The 8,827-nt window shown below is 42.3% G+C and overlaps 1 long non-coding RNA gene across 2 annotated transcripts in view; it reads left to right on the forward strand.

Moving 5' to 3' along the window:
• LOC132023482 (uncharacterized) overlaps positions 1–8,827 on the forward strand; it is a 77,046-nt gene that overhangs the window by 4,764 nt on the left and 63,455 nt on the right. The window lies entirely within an intron of this gene.

Genomic DNA, 8,827 nt, shown 5'->3' on the forward strand with positions numbered 1-8,827 from the left:
AAAAAAAAAAAAAAAAAAAAAAAAAAAAAAAAAAAGGGGGGGGGAATCTAAGAAGTGGAAGACTCACCAAAATGTGGACATTTGAATATTTACTATTATTCCTTAAGAGAAAACAACTAGAGAAGGAAAATGTCCGCAGATTTTTCCAGCCAGTCGAGATCCCGGGAATGTCTCTGTGTGGAAGACAAGAGAGAGCCCCTAGGCTTATATTTTTGCCTGTTTTTTTCCTGTTTGGGTAACATGAGCTGGAAGAAAGAATATCAGTTAATACGTGGGGAGAATCGCAACCCAAGAAATCTAAAACATATAATAAAAGTTTCCTCCCTCTTTTCTGTTCGTTTTTGATATTGGTGCTAAACTTCCAAGTGTCAAAATTTAAAAGGAAATTTCATGCCCTTCTTATTTATTTTTAAGATGAAGGATGATACCATTATTGTTTTTTTATGTGACTTTCTTTGAAAAATGCAGTATCATATTCCTTCAAAAGAAATTTAAAAAAATTTTTTGAAGATTTTATTTATTTATTTGAGAGAGAGAGAAAGAGAGAGAGAGAACACAAAAGAGAGCATGAGCAGGTGAGAGGGATGGAGGGAGAGGGAGAATCAGACACTCTGCTGAGCAGGAGGCCTGAAACAGGGCTCCATCTCAGGACCCTGGGATCATGACCTGAGCCCAGGGCAGACGGGTAACCAATGATGCTTGTGGAACAGCATCCACAAGAGGACACTTATAAAGATGCTTGAGCAAAAAGAAAATTATTACCCTTGAAAGAAAAGAAATTGTTCGGCCCCTCAGTACCAGTCACCATACACAAGTCGATACCCACCCAGAGCCTGGTGTTTTCATGTTTGTGCCGTGTCCTGGTGGTGTTAATGAAGACCAAGTGACAGAGTATATGCAGAAGGCTTGGGACATTATCAAGACTTAATACATATTAGCTGGTAGCTATTGTTTTTTATGAATCTGAAGAGGGGTTTTGTATGGGGATTCCTGCTTCCCGTGGGCCTGGCGGGAGAGGAAGGTGGTCTGGAGAAGAGGGGGGCCAGGGAGAGGGCACACGGGCAAAGCTCCACTGTCTTCGGGAAAATAAACGGTTAGTTGGCTTATGTCGTCTATATTCCCCGTTTAAAAATAAAAATAGGAAAGGGAACAAAAAAGAAACAATAAGAACAACAAAAAAAATCAGCAGAAACAGCAAACCTCTAGGAACTGAAGGCAAAAGGAAGAAGGAGGAGGAGGAGGAAGAGACTGAGGGAAACTAGTGAGAGAATCTGATTTTGTGACCCGGGGCCTACGGGGAAGGTTTCCACGTGACGGCCTACTTGAACCAAGGCTGTTTGAAGGAAGAAAACTCCGCAGGCAAAAACAGAAAAATAGGAAGAACGAAGGCGAGCGGGGAAGCCGCACAGCCCGTGGCATGGAGGGGTATGTGCAAATAAAGGGGTAGTGCCTGAAAAAGGATAGATTTTTAAAAGTATGTAGATGTACCCAGTTATAATTTCATCAAACTTTATACTCACCTTGACAATAAATAGAAGACAACTGGCATAATGTCAACATATTGTTTGGTCAAGTTCCGAAGATACTTAAATTCAGTTTGACAAGTATACAAAACATTACAAAATACAATTATTTAAAAATTGTTTTAATTGTTTTATCGTTGTTTTAGTTGATTCCTGGGCTATTGCTTTTGATAAGTAAATCCTCCCTCATTTTGCTGGTACCTCCAAGGCAGTGACTGACACATTTATATATAATCACAATTAAAGCAAAAACACAGGAACTCCTTGGGTGGTGGGGTGCTTGGGTGACTCATTCATTTAGGGGTCCAACTCTTGATTTTGGCTCATGTCATGATCTCAGGGTCGTGAGATCGAGCCCTGCATCAGGCTCCACACTCAGCGGGGAGTGTGTTGGAGATTTTTTCACTCTCCCTCTACCCTTGCCCTGTATTCTCCCTTTGAAATAAGTAAATAAATCTCAAAAAAAAAAAAAACACAAAAAACTCCTTAGGTAGGATAGGATGCTGGGTATGTCACACTACCGGGACATGTGCCACAGGGTCCTTATTTTTAAAAGAATTTCCATCCAGTCTAGTCCTTGTTTTTGAATGCCCTGCCCTGCACTTCTCCAGATGTGGCCTGAAACCCATGTGTATTTTAAGCACCTGTTGATTTGTTTCTCTCCCCCTCGGACTCCAAACTGAAAGGGCAGATGGTGAATAGTTGTTGACTTAGAGCAAAGATCTGTAGGAGGAGAGGGGGCAAGCCCTTTGGGGAGGCGCACCAGCAGAGGGAATAGCAGAGCAGGTGCCCACGACCGAAAAGGCTGGGCATGTTTCAGGAGCAGGTATGGGTGGGTAGTGTGGAGTGATTAGAGTGATTAGAGGGAGGCGGTTAGAGCAGAGAAGGATCTTGGTTAGAGAGGTTAAAATGGGGCTTGCAGATTGGGTAGGACCCGGAAGGTCACTGTAAGAAACTGGCCTTTTATTCTGAATGAGCTGGGAGTCCATGGAGGGTTTCGAGCAGACGGTAATATGATCTGGATTTTCAAGTTAAAAGGCTCCTTCTGGCTGCTCGACTGAGAATCAGCAGGAGAAAGCAAAGACTAAAGTAGCAAAGACAGTGGTCAGGCTATTGTAGCCATCCAGACAAGAAACTGTGGCAGCTTCCCCCGTAGAGAGAGTGTTCACGTCAGCTTCTGGATTCACTGAGCAGGCTGTGAACTGGGAGAGCGAGGGAGATGAGCACGACCCCAAGGCCATTGGTCTGTGTGGCTGGAGGATGGAGTCACAGTGTTCTAAGGGGCACATGGGGAGCAGGTGCACTGTGTGGGAAGCCCAGGAGTTTGGTCATGGGTGTACTAAGTTTGAGTTCCTTATTAGGCACGTCTTTCTTTTTTATGTTGAATTCTGCATCCAGATTGGAGAGCTGGTGGTGTTTCTTTTTCAGTATGACAGTCTATCAGGAACTGAAAGTTTTCATAACAGTCTGGCAGGAACTGAAACCATGGTGGAGGGGAGGAGAGGGGAGGGTTTGAGTGTTTTTGTTTAAATAGGAGGAGACAGGGGCACCTGCCTGGCTCGGTTGGAAGAGCATAGTGACTCTTGATCTTGAGGTCATGAGTTCGAGCCCTATGTATACTTAAAATTAAAAAAAAAAAAAAAAAAGAGAGAGAGAGACAGATTTGCAATCACAATCCCATTGTTCTTTAGTGATGAACACAACATTTGAGGCAGTCTTCAACAGCTGGCGCAGGGCTATTAGTGCTCCGTGTTGTGGGTTTTTGGATTAAGGTAGTTCTGAGGGAAAGTTTGGAATTCGAAAATGCATGTGGGGCTCTGGAGAGGCACGTTGCCTTGGGCCCTGAACATCCCCAAGTTCTCCTGCTCAGTGCGCCTGACGGTTAGGTTCATGCTTGTCCTGATACAGAGCAGTTTCCCTAGTTAGTTAAAGTAGGTCGTGGCAGAGGAGGAATGGCTTGTCTGTTGCCAGCTTAAGGGCTGGGGCCTTGACCCCGTGTCCTTCTCCTTCAAGGCAACCCGCTGCATGTTCAGATGTCACTGTGGGCTCATGTTGTAATCCCTGTGTTATATCTGGGCAAGGGAACTAAAACAAAGGTGCAAGTGTTGCTTGCTCTGTTGTTAGTAACGAAGTCCTTTGTCTCTGACCCAGGAATCTCATGTCTGCCAGCACCCAGGAAACAGGAACAGAGTAACGGTTAGAGTATAAGTTGTGTAAAATTTCAGATCCTTCACATCCCTTGATGGGCCACATCTCCCTCAAAGGAGTTGTCCGAAGCCCATGCTGGGATAGAAAGGTAGCTTGAGTGAAACACACAAAAGGTCAGGGCAGTTGGCCCAGACCCAGGGACGGACTCTATTTCCTCCTGTTGACTATGCTTCTGGATGAAGTACTTGATGGGACAAGAATGAAGAACACTGAGCTGAAGACCTTAGGCTAGTTTTCAGTGTGTTTATACTCCTTCACTCACCATATAGTAAAAGGGAGTAATTTCTGCAATTCCTTAGGATTCGATACAGGATGGGGGCGGGTAGAAATGTCATTTTTAGGGTAAAGACAGCAGATCATGGCTGCTGAAAATAAAGGAAATCCTGGTCCACTTGTGCCTAAGGATGGGCGGGGAGTCAGGCCACAAAAAAATTCAGCACCTTTATTTTTACAAAGAGAATCCATTTGGATATATTTTTAAGAAACTCAGAGACTGACTAGGCCCCTGGGATGCTGAACCCTCTCCATTCACGCTCAATGCCCTTGAGACCACCTCCCTCCCTTATGGAATTGAACCAGCCAGCAGATACCCATAGCAAATGTTGTGCTGGGGTGGGGGAGCAGGTACAAAGACCTAGAAGAGTCCCTGATTGTCTAAAGGAACAGTAGGAAGGGGACACCATTTCCTTAAGTGTCAGCTTTTCAGAAATGTATAGTACTAATTTAGTAATGTCCCAACTTTACGCAGTATGACAAATCTCATCTTTATACTATGTGCCGTGCAATCCCTCTTCCTTCTATGGAGACTCATCTTTTGAGAGTTAACATCAGTGATGAAAAAGGGAGGGAAATTAAGATGGTCTGGAACCAGACCATCTGGAACCATCAACACAAAGAGCACATAGATGAATCGATCATTGTAGCAATAGATGAATCGATCATTGTAGCAATAGGTTTGAGTGAGGTACAGTGTAGCAATAGGTTTGAGTGAGGTACAGTGAAATTTCATATTCCCTCCAGTGATTTCCTTGGTGTTCCCCTCTGGCTACCCCAGTCCTTCTGGCTGGCCACAGGCTGTTCTTAGAGGGTTGAAGGAGAGGATTAGAAAGGCGCACTGTGACAAAAGATACACAGATAAGTTCATCCCGATCTACTTACTTAATTTAGCTCATGTTTTTGCCCCAAGACAGTAAGAAATCCTTGAATCCATTGCTTGCTTTTGCCCTTCTGAACTACGCTGCCATCCCAAATAGATGAGGATGCAGGAAGATGATGGAATTTAGAGAGGCTAGAAACCATTTTGGTAAGAAGTAGGGACCTCTGACTCCTATCCACGTGTGGTCATTTTGTTTTATGTGGTATGTTGGCCGAATGCAAAAAACATCCCATTGTCTTTTCTCATGCAATATAGTCTACCTCCTCTCAATTTGCAAAATTTCTTGTTTACCTCTTTTACTCAGTATTCCAGGTCTTTATATAAAATGACAGACATCATGTCTCAACCTGAAATCCAGATCACTGATACCCAAATTAGATTCTAGTCATTTCCGCCCTCTTTTGCCATCATGTCATCCAACAAAAAACACATTAATTGTGAACAGTCTCAGAATTAGTTCTCCTGCAATATAGTTGGTGAATTAATGGAAGTTTCCGCATCATTTAAAGAATGAAGAACACGAACACAAATGCTTACTGTGTCTATGGCAGGGATTTTGTGGGCAATCACTAGCTACTGGAATCCAGAGATAGAGAGGTAATTACTTGCTTCCCTGGGGAATGGTCTGTTGAGAAAAACACTTTCAGTTTTGTTGTGGGGAAGTAACATTAGGGTTAGAAAGGAAAAAAACAGCACTTTTCAAGTGTTCTGGAAAGGATGGACTGATGTCTGAGGACGGAAGCATTTGTGTTAGGGAGTTTTGAGTAGAGACGTGTTCTTTCAGATTCTGAGCCCTTTTTTAATGGGTTCTAAACCTCCTCCAGATTCTGGAGTTGGGTAGACTGAAAGGGCTATTTTTTTAAAAAAATATGATATCATGGACAGCAGAACATTAGCTTTCCACTTGGAGGCCTCTATTCATCTGTTGTCCACTCTTGGAACATAGGATCCTCCAACACCAGTCACATGTGATTATTGTAAACTCTCAGTGGGGCCAGCATGAATTGGGCTGTGTTGTAAATATGAAAGACACATCAGATCCTGAAGACTTAGTATGACAAAAACAGACTGAACCATCGCATTAATTTTTACAATGCTGACACTCAAAGTGATAATATTTTGGATACATTGGACTTAATAAAATAGAATATTATAATTGGCTCCATCTGTCTCTTTTTTTTTTTCACTTAAAAATGTGATCACTCTAAAAAAATTTTTATTAAAGGTTTTATTTATTTATTTGACAGACAGAGATCACAAGTAGGCAGAAAGGCAGGCAGAGAAAGAGTGGGGGTGGGGTGGGGAAGCAGGCTCCCTGCTGAGCAGAGAGCCCCATGTGGGGCTCCATCCCAGGACCCTAGGATCACGACCTGAGCCGAAGGCAGAGGCTTTAACCAGCTGAGCCACTCAGGCTCCCCAATCACTCTAAAATTTTAAGTTAGATGTGTTTCCTTGGGAAAGCACTGCTCTAGAAATTTAGAACAATAGATTAACTGCATGTCTGAAAAGGAGAAGGAACACAGAGGGAAAAAGAAAAATGTTTTGGCTTTCCGTCTTCCTCTAGGTCTTGAGGAATTTAGTGAAGGAAAAAGATTTTTTTTTCTTTCTAAGAATTTTAGAGCTAAGGCCATTAGAAATGATCGAATCTGGTATTTCTCAAATTTGAGATCTTAGGTATCTTTGAATGTAATCTATAATTGCAGAGGAGTCTGCAGACCCCCCTTGAGAAGCAATGATAGAATCAGGAAACCTATTTTGTAGATTTAGGAAACCAAGGTTCAGGGAGACTAGGTGACTTCAGGGCAGTGAAGACCCAATATTGGAAACCAGCTCCCCCTGCCCAGTCTACTCTCTGGTACCCTATAGGAATGTTTGTTTTTTAACAAGCAGTAAATTCCACTCTTTTATCTCCAACAATATGTCAGTATACATGGAAAAGTGAGATATGTCTCTATAGCAAAAGGAGAGTATGTCAGGATAGACTTGAGGGTATCTAAAAAAAGGTCAAATTCAGGTCACTTCCTTTCACTCAGCTGCTCTATTTCCATCTCCCTTTTCTATCCCCAGTATTCCTAAAATCCTCATTTGGATTTTATATTCTATTTTCTGGCACCCCGATGAGGCTTTTAAAAAACTTATTTTGATATCTTTCTCTCTGGATCCACACATGATCTGAGGAGATTATATTTCCTTTGCAGATTCCTCTCTTCTTCAAACTCAGAAGTTTCCTCTTCAAAATATATACCCTGGGGGCATCTGGGTGGCTCAGTGAGTTAAGCCTCTGCCTTCGGCTCAGGTCATGATCTCAGAGTCCTGGGATGGAGCCCGGCATCGGGCTCTCTGCTCAGCAGGGAGTCTGCTTCCCCCCCCACCCCCCCCACCTGCCTCTCGGCCTACTTGTGATCTCTGTCTGTCAAATAAATAAATAAAATCTTAAGAAATATATATATATATATGTAAATGTATATATGTATGTATATATATACCCTTTACCTGCTCCATGTCTTGTCTTTAAGATTACTGTCAGTAAAAACAAACTCCATGTATCAACCATGTCTTATGGTTTCTCTGATGCTAAGGCAGCTAACTGAGAGGCTGGCCCCAGACAGTACTCTCTGATAAACTTCTCAGAGCTTCCTTCCGTAGTAGCACAGTGTTTCCCTCCAACATAAAACACCCCCGGAATATGCCTGTGACCCGTCCAGACTTCCTATACCTTTCCCCTCCCTTGGTGTTCATGACACTGGAGTGGTATCTCTCGGGAAGCCTCTGCCGTGGCATTTCCTCATCAGAGAAAGTCTAGCCTTTCATTGAAGTTCTTGGCCCCTGGGGAATTATGGAATTCCCCAGGGAATTGGCCTCAGTGGAACTGGCCTCAGTGATTACACGAGAGAGTTCTCCACTTCTCTTCATCCACTCGGAATGCTTTAGAGTTATCAAATATAACTAGAACTGTCGGTAGTCTTTAAGAAAATTGACACAACCCACCAGTCCTTTCTCTCTGTATCTGCTATTCAAAGAAAATTAAGATTTTGGAACCTTTGTGATTACTTTCCAGAGGAAAGATGTTATGAGGAAATCATGCAAGGAATTGACTCATGCAGGGTAAGTAAGTGTATCTCAGTTCACTTGGTGATGACTAACAGCATTCTTCTGGCTGTTAAAAGCAATGATTTCAATTATTATATTGTGTAACCAAAAGATGGCAGTGCTCACTCTTCCTGTTTTCTGTGTTAGGACAAAATGGAAAGGTCATCGTGTTCTTACTTCCATTTTTCCTTTACTCAACACAAAGGGAAAATCGTGAGTAAAAGTTACATAAGCAAATAAGCGAAATCTATCCCGAGCCTCTTTAGTACAACACTAATAATCTACGAAGGATAATTCCATGGCAACAAGAATATAAGACATTTTCTTTTATTTACTTGATTTACTTTTCTGATACTGGATCGTTGCTTCTATTTCTAAATATTTAAAGCACTGTCTCCAGCGAACCTCCAAGCTACCTTCCAAAAGACAGAGAAAAGGTAGATTTCACTGGTAGCTGGTAGTTCGTGTCTATATGTGCCAAGGGAATATTGACTAAAATAAAATTCGGTAATAGTGATAGTGCATTTCTTGGTTGTTACATTTTTCCAAATTATTGCCGCATTAACCCCATCCTATCTTTTCTTAGGCATCAATTTATCCTTCAAATCCCAGCAATTTTTTTTCTTTTCTAACATTACTTCCTTGTAAGATGTGTCTCTTAACAATTAGACCAAAGATTGGGTCATTTAGAGTATTATACCTAGACAAGGTGCATTTATTTATTTATTTTTAAAAGATTTTATTTATTTACTTGACAGAGAGAGATCACAAGTAGGCAGAGAGGCAGGCAGAGAGAGAGGAGGAAGCAGGCTCCCTGCTGAGCAGAGAGCCCAATGCGGGACTCGATCCC

Source organism: Mustela nigripes, chromosome 8 (assembly GCF_022355385.1).
Source record: "Mustela nigripes isolate SB6536 chromosome 8, MUSNIG.SB6536, whole genome shotgun sequence".
NCBI lineage: Eukaryota > Metazoa > Chordata > Mammalia > Carnivora > Mustelidae > Mustela > Mustela nigripes.